At 39.2% G+C, this 21,700-nt stretch overlaps 1 protein-coding gene across 1 annotated transcript in view; it reads right to left on the reverse strand.

Moving 5' to 3' along the window:
* Positions 1–19,625: 19,625 nt before the first annotated feature.
* Positions 19,626–21,700, reverse strand: part of LOC122863125 (5-hydroxytryptamine receptor 1B-like) — a 5,091-nt gene continuing 3,016 nt past the window's right edge. Inside the window, exon 1 of the mRNA XM_044169272.1 lies at positions 19,626–21,700. This exon is cut by the window's right edge and continues 3,016 nt beyond it. The gene's annotated coding sequence lies outside the window, so the exon portion shown is untranslated.

Here is a 21,700-nt window from a genome sequence, read left to right on the forward strand (position 1 = left end):
TATTGTATTGTGAACAACATGCACACGTCCTCTACCAATACCAACCGTAAAATTTTGGATAAATGAGTCAGACAGGAAATTGAAGTTTGTTTTGCATTGTTACTTTCGCCCCTTTCTGTCGGGATGAAAGTAACTGTTGGACAAAACAAGTAACTACTTAATATTTCTGGCATATAACACTCAGTAATGCTTCACTTAGTCCTCCAAGCAGATCATCATGTTAATGTCGCAGTTGAATGAAATTGGTCCAATGCGTCAAACTCACTGTATAAGACAGCCTGACATGCCCTAGCACACACATCTGGACTGGTGAGCCCTCTGTTGGTCTTCCTCACCGTAACCCTAAGCGTTTCCTGCAAATACAATGAGCCAAGAAATACATCTTTAGCAAGTTACACCATGTTACTTTCAGACTGGGCTGCACCTCCACTGGACTTCACGGCAAAAGGTCCGTGTTGCAACCGTCCCCCCTGTTACTTTCTTCCCGGCTCTCCCCAATATTACTTATACTTTTTATACTTGGTGTTTACAGTATATGCTTGTGATGTAAAGTTTTTTTAACGTTACCTCTCTTGGTCATTTGTGCTGCTGTGAAGTGTATTTCATCATCCCCCCCTCATCTCCACACCCTCTCGTAAATAACCGGAAGCAAAAAAATAAATTGTGCTAAATTGCTTTTACCCTAATATAGCAAATTGTTAGCAACTTGTGAATTTGTTATTTATACTTTATTTTGGTCTGTTTTAGTTTGCTTCTTCGACTGATTTGAAAGCCAGAGAATGAAGTGCAGATAGGGAATGATGCTAGTGTGAACATGCTAACATATCAGCAGAATATGACGAATGGGAAAACCTCCCGTAATTCCGACTTTGAATCGTTCAGTTACCCCTTTTGCTAGTCTTAACGTCTCACTATATAAATGGAAAGTAAGCCTATAGATTTTTTTTTTAGTACTTCATTAACAAGTTAAGCCAGATACAAATAGTATAACGTTATGCAATTTCGCAAGCAGCATTCAACTTGTGCAAGCTAGCTTCAACAAATCATCACTTCCGGTACAGAGGTGACACAAGTTAAACGTTAGCTTAGCTTGCCGCTGTGCTTTTTGACAAACTCTAGCATGTGCAGCCAATATCAAGTTGTTAAAATGCGATTTATAAGTAATTAGTGATAGCGTTGCATCCTTCATGTCAAATCTAAACCTGATTTCTCTTAGACTGCACAGGCAGAGTCTTATTCCTTCGTTAACAAAAGCTGTGGAAAGTCGAAGAGTTGTCGAGTCACCTGTGCTTGGTATGATTGACTGTTGACTGCCCATCAAATTTCTCAGTGGCACAATTATTGCCATAATAATTAAATAGTCATTTCACACCTTGACAACACAATTGTTACTTTTTTTTAAGAATAATACCAAATTTATTTGAACTGAGTTTAACTAAAAAGTCTAGTCCAGGCTATGACAGCACATAGCTGTGTGTAATCAGCCAACCTTTACATAAAAGCATGATAATAATGTTGCTGAAGCATAAAATACACAAGCTATTTTTATAGTACCTTTCATACAATAAATGCAGCTCAAAGTGCTTTACAGCAAAGAAAATACATCCACCGAGTGCTTCACAAAAATATACATAAAAACAGGGATAGAAAGCTATAATTAATGTAAAAGATGGAGTAAAAATAAGATGATTATACATGCATCTTCACATGAAAATAGACACAGAAAGACAGAATGCCATACTTATTGTAGAATAAAAATGTGGAATGCATAACATAAGATGGGAAATAAAACCCACAAAATAATAAATAGTCATATCATGTGCTGTGTAGTGGCATGTGGACCCAAATGCAGATGACCAGGAAGCGTAATGAGGTCAAGTAGCCATATGACTACAGTGTTTATTAAGGGTGATGTGGTTTACAGGCAGGTACAGGCAGACCGGTAGGCAGACCGGTAAACAAACAGGCAAAAGGCAGATCGGTTACCGGCTGGCAGTGGTGGAAAAGGGAAGTGAGTCCAAGGTGGCTAAATAATCCAAAAGGGAGCAGGCAAAGTACAAAATCCAGAATCCATCCAAGGTCCACAATCCACGAAAAACCTTAAACTACCACATAAATAAACAAAAATAAAGTTAAATATGTCGAATGTTATGTTGAATACATAAAATGTATAAAATCTAGTAAAATACAGCATCTCATAGCATCAGTGCTGAGCTTCACTCTGTGTGTGTGTTTGGTTCAAACATAACTGAGTGTTTTCATTAGTCTGTGTGATTGTGATGTCTTTATTTCTCTTAGCATGCGATGTGGCTAACCATTTTTATTATTGTGTTATTGTGTTCATAAACCACGGGATATTCCTTAGTGGTTACAAAAGTTGAAATATTTCAGCGGTTAGCGTTTCCTGCCTCTGGAGCCACATTCACGCCGTCACTGGTGCAACGCTGCCGCTCGTTCCTCAACCATGGTAGAAATAATAAAAATATGAATAGTGAGTAGATCGTTACTCAACTTGAAAAATGTGTTGCTTTTAGATGTAAGCCAATGAGAATCTTGTGTGTTTACCCTGCTAGCATGTTTGTTCCCCCTTGCTTCTTTATCTGTTTCTGCTCAGCCCCAACTCACCGTGAGCACCCATTTACCACATCAAATAACACCGCTCCCAGATAAAAGTTACCCGATCAAGGCATGTTCTCAGACAGAGGCTCCACGCAATATCATGACATTTACTGTCCAGAGTCTCGGGCGCGCTGCAATCACGAGGCAGCCCTGTTCCTGAGTGGAGCCGGACAGATAAGCCGGCAGAGACGTATCGGCTGAGTGGGTCTTTATCCCCGGCCAAGAGCTGTGAAGGACTGGCCTGCTGCCATTGTGGAGCCATGCTGAATCACCCATGAGATATCTGAACCTCAAACAGCTGAGGAAATTGTTCTCTGAAGCTGTAAAAAAAAATGCTCGATTCAAGAGTGATGGTTGGAAAAAGCCAATATGCAATTGATTTCCCCCCCCCCCCCTTCCTCCATGAGATGACAGAAATGGACTTTCAGGGTGGATGTGTGAGGCTGAAACGCTCAGGCACAATCAGGGATGTGTGGCACTGTTGAGGACTCATCTGACACATAATGTTCTGCTGCCAATCCACAGCTAATGTTTTTCTCATCTCAGAAACAGCGCTGAGTAAACACTGTCGCTGAATATCACAGCGAGCTGCACACAGTATGTTGGCAAAACTCCAATCAAATGTTGAGATCAGAGGTGGAGCTGTGTGTGAATTTTACTTCAGGCGGTTTAAACTGACTGCGGGCCGAGTGATGAGGCTGTTTGAGTGCATTTCATCACGTAGAGCCGTCTGAAATCAGGAAAAAAAACGCTGTAGTGTGACGAGTTTTTCCTCATTGTGTTTGAAAACTGTTTAGAGGCCTGAAGAATGATCCTGTCATTCACAAGGCCAAAAGAAAGAAAGAATACAAAGCTAACAACCAAAAAAAAGAGAAAAGGATACGAATAAATGTATTTCCTGTTTACGTTTCCCTTTCCTGTTAATGATGATTTATCAAGCGTCTCCTTGGTAGGACCTGACCTGGATTTAACTATATTCAAATATCTGTTATTCTAGTGAAATTATATTTGCTGTGCTCCACACCATTCAAAAAAAGTATAATAATACCCAAATTTATTCAATAACTGGCTGCTGATCATTGATATATTTTAATAAGTTTTATGGCTCAGAAAAAACTGGTCAACAACTGAAAAACTGATTTCTTCCAGCTGAAACAGGAATAACTGAATTCCAAACATGATTCTTCCCATGAAACACCTGAATAAATTTCCTAGATAGTACCATGTCATGTAGCATAGAGACAGTGTTCAATTGGTACACTTCCAATAAATTAACTCCAAAAAAAATGCTAAGCTAGGTAACCTAGAGTCAGTGCACAGATGCAAAAATGTGCAATATGACTACAGGCAAATGTACAATTCAACATATATGGAGAAAACAATAATAAATGAAGGAAGAATGAATATTTATTTTATAGTTTAAATGGAGCTGTTCTCTGTGGGAATCTCTATTTTTCCTTTAGTTAGTACCACATGACACAGGTAACAGACCCGTAAAATAAAGCATCGAGCACACTGCCGTCCCGTCCCACGAGGTAAAATATCGTGTTTTTGGGATGTGGTTTGGTGGGAGACGGAGAACTGCATTAAATGTCTAGACGTACAGTGTGTTTACATGCAGAGACCGCAGTGTGGATTATGATGCAGAATCTGTGCACATAAGTATACAGTGTGTTGTTTCCCTGGTTTGTCTCACTACATCTTACTGGACAAATAAAGGTTTAAAGAACGCCCCGAACACTGTAATGATATATATTCTAGTGTAATAAGCTCTGTAGGAGATGAACAAGAAACAAGCTGTGGGCCATGACCGTTTGTTTTCACTGAGTAAGTGATGGCATGATCATTTCTTTCCTGCTGCAAATGCAGTTTCTCCCTCGAATATGAGGCAGTTTCACAGTCTACAAATCTATTCATATTCTACAGAGCATTGTTACAGAATTAGAGGACAGCAACACAAAGAAAAATGACATATTAAGGTAATTCAAGTGTTGTTTTGTGAGGGAAGTTTGCAGTTTCCAGCACAAAACTCTCTCTCGTTCATCGAACTGGAGCTTCCTGTTCAGGGTTGCAGAAGAAGTCTTTCCCAGAATGCACTGAGCTGTGGGCAGGGTAACACTGAGCGCACATCGTCTCTCTGGAAAAGCACAGCGCGATCAATAACGCCGTATATAAAATGATAAGAGCAGACAGCAAGTCGATAGCACGACAGAGTGTGAAGTTACTCATCTCTTCAAAATCCAAAAAGTCGTGTACAGACATGTTGCTTCATTGCAAGGTAAATTAAATCATATCTAACTGTGGCTTTAATTATTTGCCTCCACGGAGGATGTTGTGTCTTCAGTCTTCTTTGTTAGCAGGTGGTCTGAAAACTTCTTACCATATTTCATATTTCCTGACATCCTGGCAGTACTGTGCTGTGCATGTCGTGCAATAATTTAAGAAATCCCAGAATGCGATCTCAGAAATGTGTAGAACCCTGTCTTCTTCATTTTGAGGAATAGTTTGGGGAAAATGGGCTTATTCGCTTTTCGACGCAGCAGAACCAGAGATATCTATGTCTTTTTTATTCCACACATTCTTCTTCCTTGTCAAATCCTGGCGCCTACATTACCCACAATGCAACTCAGCAACAGACAGTTCTGTCAGAGATTCAGGTGTGTTATGCTAGTAGCGGCTAATGCAGCCTGCAGCAGAGAGGAGCAGCTGCAGAGGTCTGCTGATCTCACTGCTTTCTGACTCCACACCAACACGTTTGTTTCATCTTCAAACTTGTAGTCTTCAGCCCCGACCGACGCCGACTCGAGTGACATCACTTGAGGACATTTATCAGACTTCACACAGCTCCCTCTGGAGCTGGAGCTTCAAAAGTCACATAGTCTCCCTTTAAACCGTCACAACTCGTTAACATATTGTGCAATTTCAGTGTATTTGATAGAAAAATCAGGTGGCACTATAACAGTATGATAAATATAAATGGCCAGTGGTCCTCAGTGTGACTCACTTTTTCTCTTGTAACGAGGGCCACAATGAAAATACGACATCAGCTTTATCGTGTTTCTGTCCTCGGCAGTTTAACTGTATGTCAGGACTGGGTGTTTGCAGTCTTCTATTTACCTTTTATTATTGTGAAGTAAAACTCTTTCTGCAGAGCCCCGATGTTCCCTGACAGGATGCAGGCGTGTTTATGATACAGATCCACGTTAAACATTTGGTCAAATAAACGAAGAGGAATCTGCAGACTTGGTGAGCGAGTGATTTCGAATATTCACTGATTTCACCTCCTCTGAAGCTGAAACTGCTCGCCACAGATGAGTTACCCAGTAACCTCATTGGCTTTCAACACCACAGTCTGTGTATTGAGTGAAGCTCGAGGGGAAAAACAAGTCTGCAGTCCAAAAACCTCGTAACAGATTCAACGACACACAAATGATGATAAAAGAACATCATTTTATGTTACAGGAGTTCGTTTTTGGCAGCAAGAACCGTTTCTTTTTACCAGAGGTGGAATTTAACTAAGTGCATTTACTCAAGTACTGAACTTCAGTACAAACTTGTACTTTACTTAAGTATTTTCTTCTCATGTCACATCTCAGAGGGAAATATTGTACTTTTTACTTCACTACATTTATCTGACAGCTTCAGTTACTTTATCAATTAAGATTTTTGCAAAAGAAACATATGAAGAGTTTGTCAAATTTGATGATTTGTTATAAATAGAACTTAAGAACAGTTTGTACACCTGAAACAATCAGTCAATTAATCGATTAGTCGATTGACAGAAAATTAAATGGCAACTATTTTGATCGTTTAAGTCATTTTTCATGTAAAAACATTTCCTGGCTGCAGCTCCTCAGATGTGCAGATCTGCTGCTTTTCCTCTGAATGACTGTAATAACTGTAATGTTTGTTAATAACGTCGAGCTTTGGACTGTCGGTCGGACAGGACGACACTCTGGGTCGTCGTTTCTCACTGTTTTCACAAAGTTTTCCAAACCGATCAATCGATCGACGGAGAAAAGAATCGGCAGATGGATCCAGAATGAAAAGCATCATCAGCTGCAGTCCGACACAAACCGGTTCAACATGAGCTCCAGCTCCACCAGCTGCAGCAGCAACATCCTGCTTTACATTAATGCACGAGGAATAATAACCTGATGATAGAATATATAACAGCACAGCAGCCACAGGGACGCTGCACTGCTTTAATGCTTTAAGGGCTTTTTCCTGATTACACTCTCACACTTTTACTGAAGTAACATTTTCAATACAGGACTTTTCAGACTTTTACTTGTAACAGAGTATTTTTACAGTGTGGTGTTGGTACTTTTACTTCAGTAAAGGAGCTGAATACTTCCTCCACCGCTGCTTTTTTCCCTTCTTCTTCTTAGACTGCATCTGTTATTTAGCTCTTAGCAACGTTTGCATCAACAGCACCTCAAACATATTCATTTCTGTTAACAAATTCTTGCTTTTTATGAGTTTGGAAGCAGCTTTTTACCTTCTACAATCTGTGTCAGTAGCTGCTGAGTTTCAGTAATGACAGTAAATGTAATTTGGTACCTCCCTCGTTTGAACTTGTCTGCATTAATTCAGTAACGTCTGGTGGTTAAAACTGAAAATTGAGTTCCTCATTGATTACAGGCTGGGAATATAGTATGTAAGAAGGAATAAAAGTCTTATTGGTTTTAAGAGAAGCTGTGATGTGAACAACTTGTGAATAAATAATGGATGTAGGAGAGATACAGTTTGTCTCTGAAGTGGTTGTATCGACAGAAATATTTCTCGTTCTTGCACAGAATTATGTCTTTAAATCATCTCAAGATATTTAGCTATAACTGTGAATAAAAACAAAACAGTCCATCTGGTAACTGAACGGTTACAGAACCAGAACTGCCTCCTTTGTATTGGTTTGATGTTGTTTTCTCTGTCTTTTGTCAATTCTGCACAGGCAGATCGACATGATTAAGCCTTAACACTTGGGAAAGTCTCTTCGAAGGCTCCACAGCAGACCCTCACATCAATAATGTGCTTTAAAGCACCCGTGTAATTGTGAGGAATGAGGTGCGTTTGGACCTGAGTGGGGGGGGGGGGGACTCGGCAGCCTCTGAAAACTTATCCACGAGATCCAAAATGGTTGAGAGAGCTGCTGTCACGTGTTCTCAACAATGCTACTTAGGGAGTTGCATAAATTCATAATACAGAAGCTGCCTGCGAGTCTCTCAAACCCACGGCAGCCGTTGAGGGAACACGTGGGGCTGGGTGCGCTCGTTTAAAGCCAGCGACATGACAGCTGGGTGGAGATTGTGCCAGGGATAGACTGATGTTAGAAAACCTCTCTTCAGCAGACGTACTTAAATTAAATATAAGAATACCTGTGTTAGACCTATAGGCTGCAACTAATGATTATTTTAATTCATGAGTTAATTGATTATTTTTCAATTAATCAATCAATTGTTTCATCTATAAATATCAGGAAAAAATGGTGAGATGCTCATCGCAAGTTCTCAAAATATCACCTTCCAATTGCTTATTCTGTTCAAATAATAAATCCTGTGAGGAGCGTATAAATGTTTTGCATTTATATTACATAAAAAGATTATTAAAATTGTTTGCAATACATTTTCTGTTAATCGACTGATCGATGGATCTCGATTAATTAATATTGTTTCAGATGTTTGGTTAAAAGCAAGTCTTCCGGAGGTTTAATAAATGACCAAGTCGTTCGTCACTGCCTTTAAAAGATCGTCTACGATCTTTGTGATTAAAAGAATAGTTCGCCATTTTAGGAAATTCGCTGATTTGCGTTCTCTCGGAGAGTGAGATGAGAAGATAGATTTAAATCTCATGTCATGCCATCTCATGCGTGTTAAGCACAGAGCAGGAGTCAGGACGTGGTTAGCCTAGCTTAGCATAAAGACTGGAAGCAGGGGGAAACAGCTAGCCTGGCTCTGCGTAAAGTGAAAAACAAAAACCAAATTTTTAGTAACCAAGGTTTAAGTGACAGTAACACTTTACTGTAACCCCCCTGCTAGAGTGAATGGATTGCTGTGAAATTTTGTAAAGACATTCATGACATTCATTTTGAGGAATAGTTTGGGGAAAATGGGCTCATTCGCTTTCTTGCCAAGAGTTCGATGCGACAGTTGATACCACTCTCGCGTCTGCATGTTAAAAGCGTTACAGTCCTGTAACACCGTCAGACTCACGATGGACACTTAAAGAAAAGATCGAAGTCGACGCAGCAGAACCAGAGATGTCGTCTTTTTTATTCCACACATTCTTCTTCCTTGTCAAATCCTGGCGCCTACATTATCCACAATGCAACTCAGCAACAAACAGTTCTGAGAGATTCTCAGAGATTCAGGTGTGTTATGCTAGTAGCGGCTAATGCAGCCTGCAGCAGAGAGGAGCAGCTGCAGAGGTCTGCTGATCTCACTGCTTTCTGACTCCACACCAACACATTTGTTTCATCTTCAAACTTGTAGTCCTCAGCCCCGACCGACGCCGACTCGAGTGACATCACTTGAGGACATTTAGCAGACTCCACACAGCTCCCTCTGGAGCTTCAAAAGTTACTTACTTATGTAGCATTTATAAGCAGTATACAAACATTTAATAAAGGTTTACAACTCACTATAATGTGGCTGTAAGCAGATATAAGTGCTTATTAATGTGTTTGTTTACAACTATAACTCCTACTGTGGGCACCCACAGGTGGAAGCTGCTGAACAATAAGATAATGAATGACAATATAGTAAAACATAGTTGTAATAATATAAAAGGTATCTCAATAAAGTATTTCTGATTCTGATTTATAGGATAAGTTATAATTGTTAAAGAATACTGTACATTAATAAACACTTAAAAATCCTTATATCTGCTTACAGCTACATCATAGTGTTAGTTAGTTTATATACTGCTTATAAATGCTAAATTGGGAGATTTAAAGTTTAGTGTTACCGAAAAAAACTTCTAAAGCTCACTGCTTAACATTTAGCATCTTGTTTGTTTAATATGTACACAAATATAAATTTAAAAGTGACACTTTTAGAGGCAATTATCTGCTGGACTCGCCACAATCACTGCGAGAGGAAGCTTGTCAGGAAAACACAAACACGAGTAATTTTTCTCTGATGATGATGATGATGATGATGAGCTAAACCAGCAAGATTTCAGGAGTTCACCCTGTTCCTCGTTCACTTTCTCTGCCCAGATCTTCCCCAGCTGGTCCTAAATTTGATCTGGCAACCTCTCAGTCAGTCCCGGGCTCTCTCCTCTCAGAGCTCCGGGCTGCCGCTTCACAACGACTTCAGCTTCGCTTGCCAGGAGGACTGACATGTTTTCCTGAGACGAGGGTATCATTACACCCACTCACCCAGTCGCCGCCCCGCCAAGCCAGCGGTCTGTCTCGCACATCGCCTCCTCTCACTCATCAGCATACCGCTCCTCTTCTGCCATCCATCCCGGCCTCGCTGCCACGAAGCAATACAGCAGAGACTGTTATGCAAACAGGTTTGGTGCTTGTTTGTCTCTGAATCATCTACGGCTGAAGGCCTGACAGTCCCGATTTTCCAAAATAAACATGACATCGCTGCTGTGCCTCCAAAACTAGAAAAACACCAGTGAAGTTTTGAGTCTTATTTCGCAGGGTTTGTATAAATGGAGTCTACGGCCATATTTGCGAGGAACAAAACCCCTTAATTGTTTACCTTTAAAGCCCCATACATGTTTCATATTAAGTTTAAAGTCCAATGTTCACGGCGTGAGTAACTTTATGGGGTAAAAACAGAATTTTATTCTTAATATTGCTCATGCTCCTCCGTCTGCATCAGTGATGAAGAGTTGTAATAACTTCCTTTGTCTATTTAAGTAGCATGTCCACTAATCTTTCAAATTCAGGTACATTTCTGGCCATAAATTCAAGATTCGCAGGAGTGTGTACAGACTCTGGTATTAATAAGGCATTTTAAAGCTATTACCCAAAAAAAAAAATGCATCTTTTTTTCTAACACAAATAATTTATCTTTAATCATGCTTTTGCATTAAAAAAGGAATATTGAATATTTCATATAAAGATGAGGTGAAATGTGCGCAATCAGTTACTTTAGTGCGTAAAAACAACTTGATTTGATAATTAAGAGCAAAGTGAAGCCCTAAAATAATGCCTGTGAGTCTGCTCTTATATAAAGAATAGGAGACTAAGTTGTATTAACTTAATTTGTTCATTTAAGTGTCATGTCCACTGACAGTAATCCTGAAAATTGAGTCACATATTTTTGGAATTTTAATAAATTCTGAGAAATTATTATATTTAAAAATCTGAATTCATATTAAGGGATGTGTTTAGATTATGTGATAATTAAGGCATTTGTTTAACATCCAAAAACATGCATCTTTTGTCCACAAAAATAATTCACTGTTTAAGTTAAACAAAAAAGATCATCACATGCCTGTGATGTTTAGAGGAATCATTTTGACACTTTGAGAAATTCACATATTCACTTTCTTGCGAGAGTTAAATATGAAGCTACAGCCAGCTGCCGCTTACTGTAGCTTAGCTTAGCATAAAGACTGGAAACAGGGGGAAACAGCTAGCTTGGATCTGTCCAAAGGTAACAAAGTCCACCTGCCACCACCTCTAAAGCGCAATAAAACTTTATATCTTTAATCCGTAAGCTAAGCTAACCACCTGCTGGCTGTAGCTTCGTATTTAACGGCTCTATATGAGTTAGTTCTGCGAAACACATGTAAGCATAAAGGCGTACAGAGGAGCCGACCCTCTCTCCTCCCAAATATGTGGCCCAGTGCGTCAAACAGGCTGATTGGTTGACGAAACTTTCTGTCAAGTGGCGAGTTTGAAACATAAAAGAAAAAATTACTTGTGTAAATCCTCAAGTTATTCACAATCATTCTCCAAACGGTTCCTGATCACCTCAGTCCTGGGCTGAGAGACAAAACTCATATTAAATATGTATGTACAGTCACAAATATCCTCTTTTTCTCCCTCTGTAGGTTTTAGTTCAGATAAATGTTTGTCAGATGTTCACCTGAATATTTAATTTCTATAAAACTGTAACAAATAACAGGTAACTGTTGTCGTGATTTTTACGTTGTGTTAACCCTTTTATGTTTGGAAGATGTTTCTTTTCTTGCGGTGATGTGAGACAGTCCTCGTGGATCTGATTGTGATCTGATTTCCTGTAACATGTGATTTGATTCGGTGTTTCTGAAAACACAAAGTTCACAACCATCTACTCATCTCAATAAAGTCTGAGTCTGACCTCCATCCTGGGCCTCACAGGGAGATCAGACTTCCTGCCTCGTCCACAGTCTGAATTATAATTTTAATCATTGCCTTGCTCGCTTTTATGTGTCTGCTGTCATTTTAAGTAATGACCTACAATGAAAGGTACTATTAAAGCCATTTATTATGCTGGAGCTGCTTCTTTTTTTAGCCAACAATTTACCTCCTTTCGCACCTGTGACAGCTCTAAAACTGTGGGATAAATATTCACAACCGGAGGAGGAGTGGCAGTTTGGGAACAGCGTGACCCTGGAGTCTTAAAAAGGGGGCCTCTGCCTTGTTACAGGAAGTGAAAGTTTTTGAAAAGCTGTCAACATTTTTCAGGCAGTTCTAGACGGCTGTGTTTCCTTCATTAGCATTCAAGCTAGGTGAGAACAGACATGGACACCTGCAGTGAAGTGGTTGTTTGGCTGCTCAAGAGCACCGGGAACTTTTAAGGACTGTTGAGCTGATAATGAATCTGAGTTGGACCGGGTCTTTTCCAGTCTGGGTCGGTTGTTGTTGACGGTCGGCACATAAAATCATGTAGCGTGTGATATGTAAAGAGTCTAATCTGAAGCCTTCAGATTCCAGTCGCTGCCAGTCGTTCTCACCAAGATTTTTTTGAACGTTTGATTTTCGCGACTGACGTTGGCGACCGATGACGTACCTATAAATAAACAGCTTTACCTGAAGTTAGCTTCGTTTTACAAAGTTCACTCACCTCCAGTTCCCTCTGTGGACGCTACAGTCCCACACGCCTCTCCATCCAGGATCTCACCAAACTCTGAGCCTTTTTCCTCCTTTTTTGGCCTTTTCAGCACGAACGTCGCTGCATATAAACGGTTCAAGCTGCTAGCTGGCGTCCATGTTTGTTTCAACGTATTCTCATACAGCGGTTTGTAGATATCTTGCGAAAAGTAATGCACCATTTTTCGTGCATCATCCTACGAATGTCCAGCAACCAGCAACAGGCGTACCGGACCTTCGTCTTCATGGTAACAATAAACACGTGGTTAATGTTGCGAAACAGTCGTAGTTTGGTCAGGTTTAGGCACCAAAACTACTTGGTTACTTATCATATGTCTTTATGTAAAATTTAAATCTGTAAAGTAACTGTAACTAAAGCTGTCAGATAAATGTAGTGGAGTAAAAAGTACACTATTTCCCTCTGAAATGTGGTGGACTAGAAGTTTAAAGTAACATGAAATGCAAATTCTCTAGTAAAGTAAAATTTAAGTACCTTAAAATAACTTAGTTACTTTCCACCACTGCCTCTGACAATTTGAGTGCATTTTACTGCTGATTCCTACTTTTAGATTTACTGAAGTAAAACTGTGAATCCAGGACTTTATTGGAGGATGTTTCCACTGTGAATTTGACTGCTTCCTCCACTTCAGCCACTACTGACACATTTGAATCTTGAGCCTTTTAGCAGTGCAGAAAGGATTTCACACTTGCAGCAGCTCGCCAGGATTCTCACGTATCGGATATTTGTCAGATACTGCACCTTCCTGGTCAGTTATTTATCACGACAGTGTTTTCACCACGAGCTCATCACGTAACAAAACTCATGCAAAATTCGAGGAGGAGGGCATATGTTAGTGGTGATGAGGGACCGCTGACTGATGCACAAGGCGGCTTTGAGGAGCTGCAGTGTGTTTCTTACTTAACAAACACACACACACACACACCCTCCCACTGACTAACACACACTCCTCTCCATCCATCCACAAAGTCAGTGTGTGAATTCATTTTAAACGTCTTTATTGTTGTCGTGTTTTTGCCGTTTCTTGTGCTGCGACTTCGTGTTGAATAGATTCTGTTCAGATATTTTGTGTGTGTTTTTGTTTGTTTGGGAGTGGGATGTTTCACCGAGCTTTACCTCACCCACACATTTCATCACATGTTTCTTTCTCCTCTCCTTCCTGTGTTTTTGTCATTTAGCTTTTATCCATCTACCACTATCAGCAGTGGTGGAAAAAGTACTCAGATCTTTCAAAATTTACTTAAAGTACCAAAAGTAAAAGTACTCATTATGCAGAAAGGCCCATTTCAGAATTATGTACAGGTATATTATATTATTGGATTATAATTATTGATCATTAATGTTGCAGCTGGTAAAGGTGGATCCCATTTTAATTATTTTAGAAACTGCTGGGTAGCTTGTGAATTTCCCCCCGGGGATCAATAAAGTCTTATATTAACCTATAATAATACATAAAAATGTATTTGTTGATTACATTTTGTGTTATTAATCTGAATCTGCAAAGTAACTAGTAACTAAAGGTATTAAATAAATGGACTGAAGTAAAAAGTACAATATAGTGGAGTAGAAGTATAAACTAGCAGAAAATGGAAATACTCAAGTAAAGTACAAGTACTCAAAATTGTACTGACTGGATTTTTTTCCAGAAGGTAAGTTAGTGCAATTTTAACGCAGGCCAAACAAAGGTCCCAGATTTGAACTGGCAGGGGCGACAATTTGTGAAAAATGACACTGCCACCATTTGCATGTAAGCAGTGCTCGCAAATCGCTTTTGTGAAACAAGTCCCTGTCTTGAGTCCGGTTGGTGAACTTTGTTGCATCTCTCTCTCCCTTCATTTCCTGTCTGCTCTCCAGTCGTGGAAAGTAACTAAGTAGGCCTACTTATCCTCAAGTACTTAAGTACAATTTTGGTTCCATTTAAATAACTGTTTGAGGCCAAAAGAGGTCAAATGATCCAATATTTCATAAAAAAGCAATAATTAGTCCACAAAATTGATAGAAATGTGTGCAGCTAATTTTTTTCTTTCTTTCTTCTCCTGTTAATCATCTCACGACCCCTCAGATTTATCTGGTGACCCTTTGGAGGGGCCCGACCCCTAGGTTGTGTACCACTGGACTAAACTAGCTAACTGCATATAAAGTAGTTAAAACTATCTTACTGTAAGTAGTTAAAACTAGCTAACTGTATATAAAGCAGTTAAAACTAGCTAACTGTGTATAAAGTAGTTAAAACCAGCTAACTGTATATAAAGCAGTTAAAACTAGCTAACTGTATATAAATAGTTAAAACTAGCTAACCATATATAAAGCAGTTAAAACTAGCTAACCGTGTATAAAGTAGTTAAAACCAGCTAACTGTATAAAGCAGTTAAAACTAGCTAACTGTATATAAATAGTTAAAACTAGCTAACCATATATAAAGCAGTTAAAACTAGCTAACCGTGTATAAAGTAGTTAAAACCAGCTAACTGTGTATAAAGTAGTTAAAACTAGCTAACTGTGTATAAAGCAGTTAAAACTAGCTAACTGTGTATAAAGTAGTTAAAACTAGCTAACTATATATAACGTAGTTAAAACCAGCTAACTGTATAAAGCAGTTAAAACTAGCTAACTGTGTATAAAGCAGTTTAATCTAGCTAACCGTGTATTAAGTAGTTAAAACTAGCTAACTATAACGTAGTTAAAACTAGCTAACTGTGTATAAAGCAGTTAAAACTAGCTAACCGTGTATAAAGTAGTTAAAACTAGCTAACCGTGTATAAAGTAGTTAAAACTAGCTAACTATATATAACGTAGTTAAAACCAGCTAACTGTATAAAGCAGTTAAAACTAGCTAACTGTATATAAAGTAGTTAAAACTAGCTAACTATATATAACGTAGTTAAAACTAGCTAACCGTGTATAAAGTAGCTAAAACTAGCTAACTATATATAACGTAGTTAAAACCAGCTAACTGTATAAAGCAGTTAAAACTAGCTAACTGTGTATAAAGTAGTTAAAACTAGCTAACTATATATAACGTAGTTAAAACCAGCTAACTGTATAAAGCAGTTAAAACTAGCTAACTGTGTATAAAGCAGTTAAATCTAGCTAACCGTGTATTAAGTAGTTAAAACTAGCTAACTATAACGTAGTTAAAACTAGCTAACTGTGTATAAAGCAGTTAAAACTAGCTAACCGTGTATAAAGTAGTTAAAACTAGCTAACCGTGTATAAAGTAGTTAAAACTAGCTAACTATATATAACGTAGTTAAAACCAGCTAACTGTATAAAGCAGTTAAAACTAGCTAACTGTATATAAAGTAGTTAAAACTAGCTAACTATATATAACGTAGTTAAAACTAGCTAACCGTGTATAAAGTAGCTAAAACTAGCTAACTATATATAACGTAGTTAAAACCAGCTAACTGTATAAAGCAGTTAAAACTAGCTAACTGTGTATAAAGCAGTTAAAACTAGCTAACTGTGTATAAAGCAGTTAAAACTAGCTAACTGTGTATAAAGCAGTTAAAACTAGCTCCACCTCGAGCAGCTACAACAGTAAAACGCTGCTCTAACGTTGATGCTTCAGTATTAACAATCTAATAATGTCAGATAGAATCAGATATTAGTCACAGGAGACATTTTACTGCAGAACCAATACTTTTACTGCTGATACTTTCAGCTGATAATACTCCTGTACTTTTACTTAAGTAGGATTTTACTTGTACTGCAGTATTTTTACATTGTGTGTATTGGTACTTTTACTTGAGTAAAGGATTGGAGTAATTCTTCCACCACTGCTGCTCGCTACTGTCTCCTACATAGTAAAGGCTAAAATACCCCCCAGAAATACTTTTTACTTTCAGAAACATGTAAATTGTGAACAAAACTCTGAGATACGGTCAAAAGCTGCAGAACAAGCTAGTAAGCACACCATGAGTTGAGATTGTTTTGTCAAAAACGACATTTAGAGTTCAACAACAGACAAAAATGACTTGATAAGATAGAAATTTGCAGAGTGTACATCAAAACAATAGAGGAAAAATGTGAAAGCAGCCCCTTTTAACAAGCCTCACATGCAGTTTCATTCAGTGCAGGACTGTGTAGTCACAGCCGCCTTCAAGGCCAAAACACCAGAGAGCACAAAATGAAATGTGTGATACCATCGAGAGGTAAAAATCCGACGCTGCTCTGCAGACAGTGAGCTGTGAGAGACGGTAAAGCAGAGCGAGGGAGGCTGTTTTTAAGTATCAGAGGACATTTTCTGGTTCAGGATTGGACATTTCCACTGTGAAATGAAGCTCATCTGCATGTGGGAACTCAAACAGGCGTTCTGTTTATCCTCGAAATCGCTTTTTCTTATCCGTTTTCCACAGAACAGACTGGGAAATTTTGATGTTGCAATGTCACAAATGTGACTTGTGCTTCCAGGGTTTTGCTCGACGGCAGGAGATTCACAGATACTTTCGCAGTCAGCCTCCATTTGCTTTTAAAAAAAATTTAAAAATCATCTGTTTTCTAAATGGAAAAAACAACGGGCTTCTTGCTTTAAAATAAACCAGCTGATTATTTGAAAAACAGGTGACACCACCTCTCTGGCTTCATCTATGTTCCAGTCAATGGGTTTATTTGGCTTCTGCAGCAATGACACATTTCCAGCAGAGCCCGTGTTGCCATGGTTTAGCCGAGCATCAAACCATGGAAACAGTAATCAGGAGGCCACAGCGGTCTGATCGATTTCAAAGGGAGCCAACAATATTAATTTCTGACAAAAGGAAAGAATGACATTGGCTCGGCGTCTGCTGTTAGTCTAATGGGATGCAGATTTGATGGATGTTTCTTTGAGTTGGAGAGTTTGGTTGCAAATTAATACATCTGCCATCAGAAAGTGACACGTTTACTACACGATGTTTTGGCGGAAAATGGCGGGTAATGTAGCTGAACGAGAAATCAGGCTTCACGGTCCTCCAAATGTGTTATTTTAAAGGACAAGTCTGCTGATGTTCTATAGTTTTCTTATTGTCAATTAATCCAATGACCAAGCCAACACTGAATGTACCTACTAGCAAAGTATCTTCCTCCTCCGTCCCGCTGCCCCAAACACTCACTACAGCACCACATGTGGATTCATCCGCCGCTGGAAATAGTCCCCAACAAATGTTTCCTCCTGTTTGTCTGATTAAAAACTACAGCGAGCATCTGTTTTAGGGTAATATAGAATAACACCGGCGTTATCCTTTAATACTAGTAAAGGTTTACAGTACTGTAATTTGCAACTGGATCCAGATGTGAATGAAAATACACATAGTGATACACAATCATAGGATGTGCCGATGAGAAAATAGCAAAATAAAAATGCCCTATCTCACAAAGTTAAAGGTACGTACGCTCCACAGAAAATCTGTTTTAAACTACGGACCCCTACTGACTCCCTTTCCCCCATTTTCCCATTAAATACGACACACACTGTAGAATAAACATTGCATCATAATTACATTTTGCCTAAAACCCCAGAAAGCGACCAGAAAACAGTGTCCCTTATTACTCGGACCTCACCGTGAACAGTTTTCATAGGAACGACTTCTTCTGCAGAAAGTAGTTCCACTAAAAAAAAAAAAAAAACTACTGTGTGTTTCTGTTGAATTCTTCTTTCAAAGCTATGAGCACCAACAAAATAAACTGTTTTGTCCTTGCCTTTATTTGATAGGAACAGCTGAAGAGAGACAGGAAATGTGGGAGGGAGGGGGGGCGACATGCAGCAAAGGGCTGCGGGCCGGACTCGAACCCAGGCTGCTGGACCCAGTCCCGTACGTGGGCTGGGTGTGCGCTCTACCGGGTGAGCGACCCATCAAATTAATCTCTGAGAGAGACAGAGTCGATTCCTGCTAACAGACAAGCAAACAAGCAAACAAACAGGCCTGACGACCTTCTTAGAGGAGGTCATTTTCACATCCATCCATTTTCTAAACCGCTTACAGGTCACGGGTCCTCTCCCAGCATGCACTGGTGGAGAGGTGGGGACAGGTCACCAGTCTGTCACCAGTAAATATAGCATTCTGACATACTGGATCCCACAGAGCTACACTAATGTTGTTTGCCAAATCCATACACTAAATACTAATTGTAATAGTATACTGGTTTTGCAGTTAGAATACAAAAAAATCAACATACTTTTACAATTTTGTACTAGAAGGAAATGAAACAAAATGTGCGCTGTCAGGCTCATTACTTTAAAGGATTTAATACTTAATAAACATTTTTTGTTTTTCAAGATCTTTCTTAAGCTGGCCACCATCTGCAGTTTATTTAATTTTTTTTTTCCAGCTGTGAGCAGCCTCTCCATTTCCTCATTTTTATATTCCGCATACTGATGTTTTTGGGGTATATTTACTGTGGTTTTGTCACTTTTGCTGCATGAACACAGTACATGCTTAAAACCTGCTTAGAATTAATTGCACACTTAGTGTTTAGTGCACATCACATAAGGTCCCAAATGCAAAAACTGCACTAAACCTACACGTTGTAACACAATGGCCGACCGCTGTAGAGCGAAGAAACCCTCATTATGCTGTATGCATGCTGAGCTGTGCACATTAATATATAATCGCCCTCATGGAGAAGGATGCAAAGATTCAGATATGCAGAAGAAAAATGCAAAAAAAGGAAGCAGGCATGCATTTCATTAGGTATTCATAACTGCCATTTTCCTCAAAGATAGATTTTTTCCCACTGTTAGGTGATTAAGTTATGAACCATTAATGCCTTCACACAGCATATCCATCAGCTCACGTCTGTGTAATGTTTTATCACCACCGAGCAAACCAAATACCACAGCGGATTCTGACAATGATAAGAAAGAAATGTCAACTCTCTCTTTGTCACACATTTTCTACAGTACGCTGCTTGTGCCTCAGAATCACATTAAAACAGATGCGTAATCAGAAAAATGAGAATGTGGGCAAACTATCATAACCTCGTGATGCCATAGACCTTTTTATTGATATTTTTCAGTTTTCACAACAGCAGCAGTGCTTTTTTTTTTTTTTTTTTGCGCTCCGAGTGGGTTGGAGTTCATCCTCCAGAGCAGAGCGGTTACAGTGCATCGCTGATGTGCGCAGAAGCGTTGTACAGCAGAAGCTAACCTGGATGAAATGCAACTTCTATTGGATTGACAGAGCCACCGGATGAGTTTCACACTGAGCTGATCGATACTGTACACAAAGAGGCTATTCATCACAGAGCTGCAGTGGAGCGGGATGGCTGCAATACGTCCACACCGTAATGGGCTTTTACATTAAACATGGCTGCCAAACAAGTCACCAAGCCAGTGTATTCATTATTCTCTGGCAGCCGTCATTGATGTTGTGAGGGAAATTGCTATCATACAGCAGGACTTTCTGTCATGTATAATTTTGTTTAAAAAACCTTTTTTTTACAGAGACTCTTTCTGCTTCTACTGGTGCAACAAACTCCCTGCAGCTGTTGTGTGGCAGCTTTCTGGATTCTTCAGAAACAATTAGGCAGTTTTTGCGCTTTAATTTTTTGCTAAATGCATGCTTTCAGTTTTCACACTTCAGGAGAGCCACATCAAAGGAACATTTTGATATTTTGGTAAATAAGCTTTTAATTTATTTATTTTTTTTGTTGCTGAGAGTTAGATGAGTAGATTGATACCACTCTCGTGTCTGTGTGTTAAGTATGACAATAGAGCCAACTGGCGATTAGCTTAGCTTAGCATAAAGACTGGAAACAAGGTGAAACAGCTAGCCTGGCTCTGTCCAAAGTTTAAAATACATCTACCAACACCTCCAAAGCTCACTGATTAACCTATTTCATATTTGTCTAATTTGTACACAAACTGAAATGTAAAAACAACAACTTGTTGTTCGCTGTTGTGCGCCAAGAAATAGTTCTAGCACACCCTCGTAAAACCACAACTTTTGGTTTTTACATTTCCGTTTGTATACAGATTAAACAAATGTGTTAGTTACTGAGCTTTATATGTGTTGGTAGGAGAATTTTTTTAACTTTGGAAAAGAGCCAGGCTAGCTGTTTTACCCTGCTTCCAGTTTTTATGCTAAGCTAGGATAATCGTCTCCCGGCTCTAGCTCCACACTTAAAGGGGAACACACATAAAAGTGTGTTTACAGGTGTTGGGGAGTACTACTGCATATGTGAAATAAGTAGTATAAAGCCTTTAGTGTCTCCAGAGGGAGCTGTGCGAAGTCTGCTAAATGTCCTCAAGTGATGTCACTCGAGTCGGCGTCGGTCGGGGCTGAAGACTACAAGTTTGAAGATGAAACTAAAGTGTTGGTGTGGCGTCAGAAAGCAGTGAGCTCAGCAGACCTCTGCAGCTGCTCCTCTCTGCTGCAGGCTGCATTAGCCGCTACTAGCATAACATCTCCCACCCAGCTGTTGAGTTGCATTGTGGGTAATGTAGGCGCCAGGTTTTGACAAGGAAGAAGAATGTGTGGAATAAAGAAGAAGATATCTCTGGTTCTGCTGCATCGATTTTGATCCTTTTTTAAAAACTGTCCATCGTGAGTCTGACAGTGTCATAGAGTGCGATGATAAATCGGTGGAGTGCTCTTTTAACGCATGACAGTGATATCAACTGTCGCATCTAACTCTTGGCAAGAAAGCGAATAAGCCCATTTCCCAAAACTATTCCTTAAAATGAACAGGACAGGGTTCCTACACATTTTTGAGATCACATTCTGGGATGTCCTAAATTTTTGCACGACATGCACAGTAGAGGGCCGCAGCCCAATGCAACCACATACCTACACAAGAAATGTTTTTCTCTATATTAAATACATTTATTTAACTTTAAAATCATACTTAATTTTATCTCCTTACACAAAATGCCTCCTCCAAAATGTCAAGAATTTAATTCCAGTAGAGCAATAGCTTACTACTGAAAATCCCTTAAGTGTAATTAATTTTGACCAATTTTGACTCCAAGAAATTGCAGAACGGGCCTTTATATGTAATTTGTGTGTAATTTAAAGTCCTCCTCAGGTTGTTAAAACCCCTACATTTCC

The sequence above is a fragment of the Siniperca chuatsi genome, linkage group LG16 (assembly GCF_020085105.1).
Source record: "Siniperca chuatsi isolate FFG_IHB_CAS linkage group LG16, ASM2008510v1, whole genome shotgun sequence".
NCBI lineage: Eukaryota > Metazoa > Chordata > Actinopteri > Centrarchiformes > Sinipercidae > Siniperca > Siniperca chuatsi.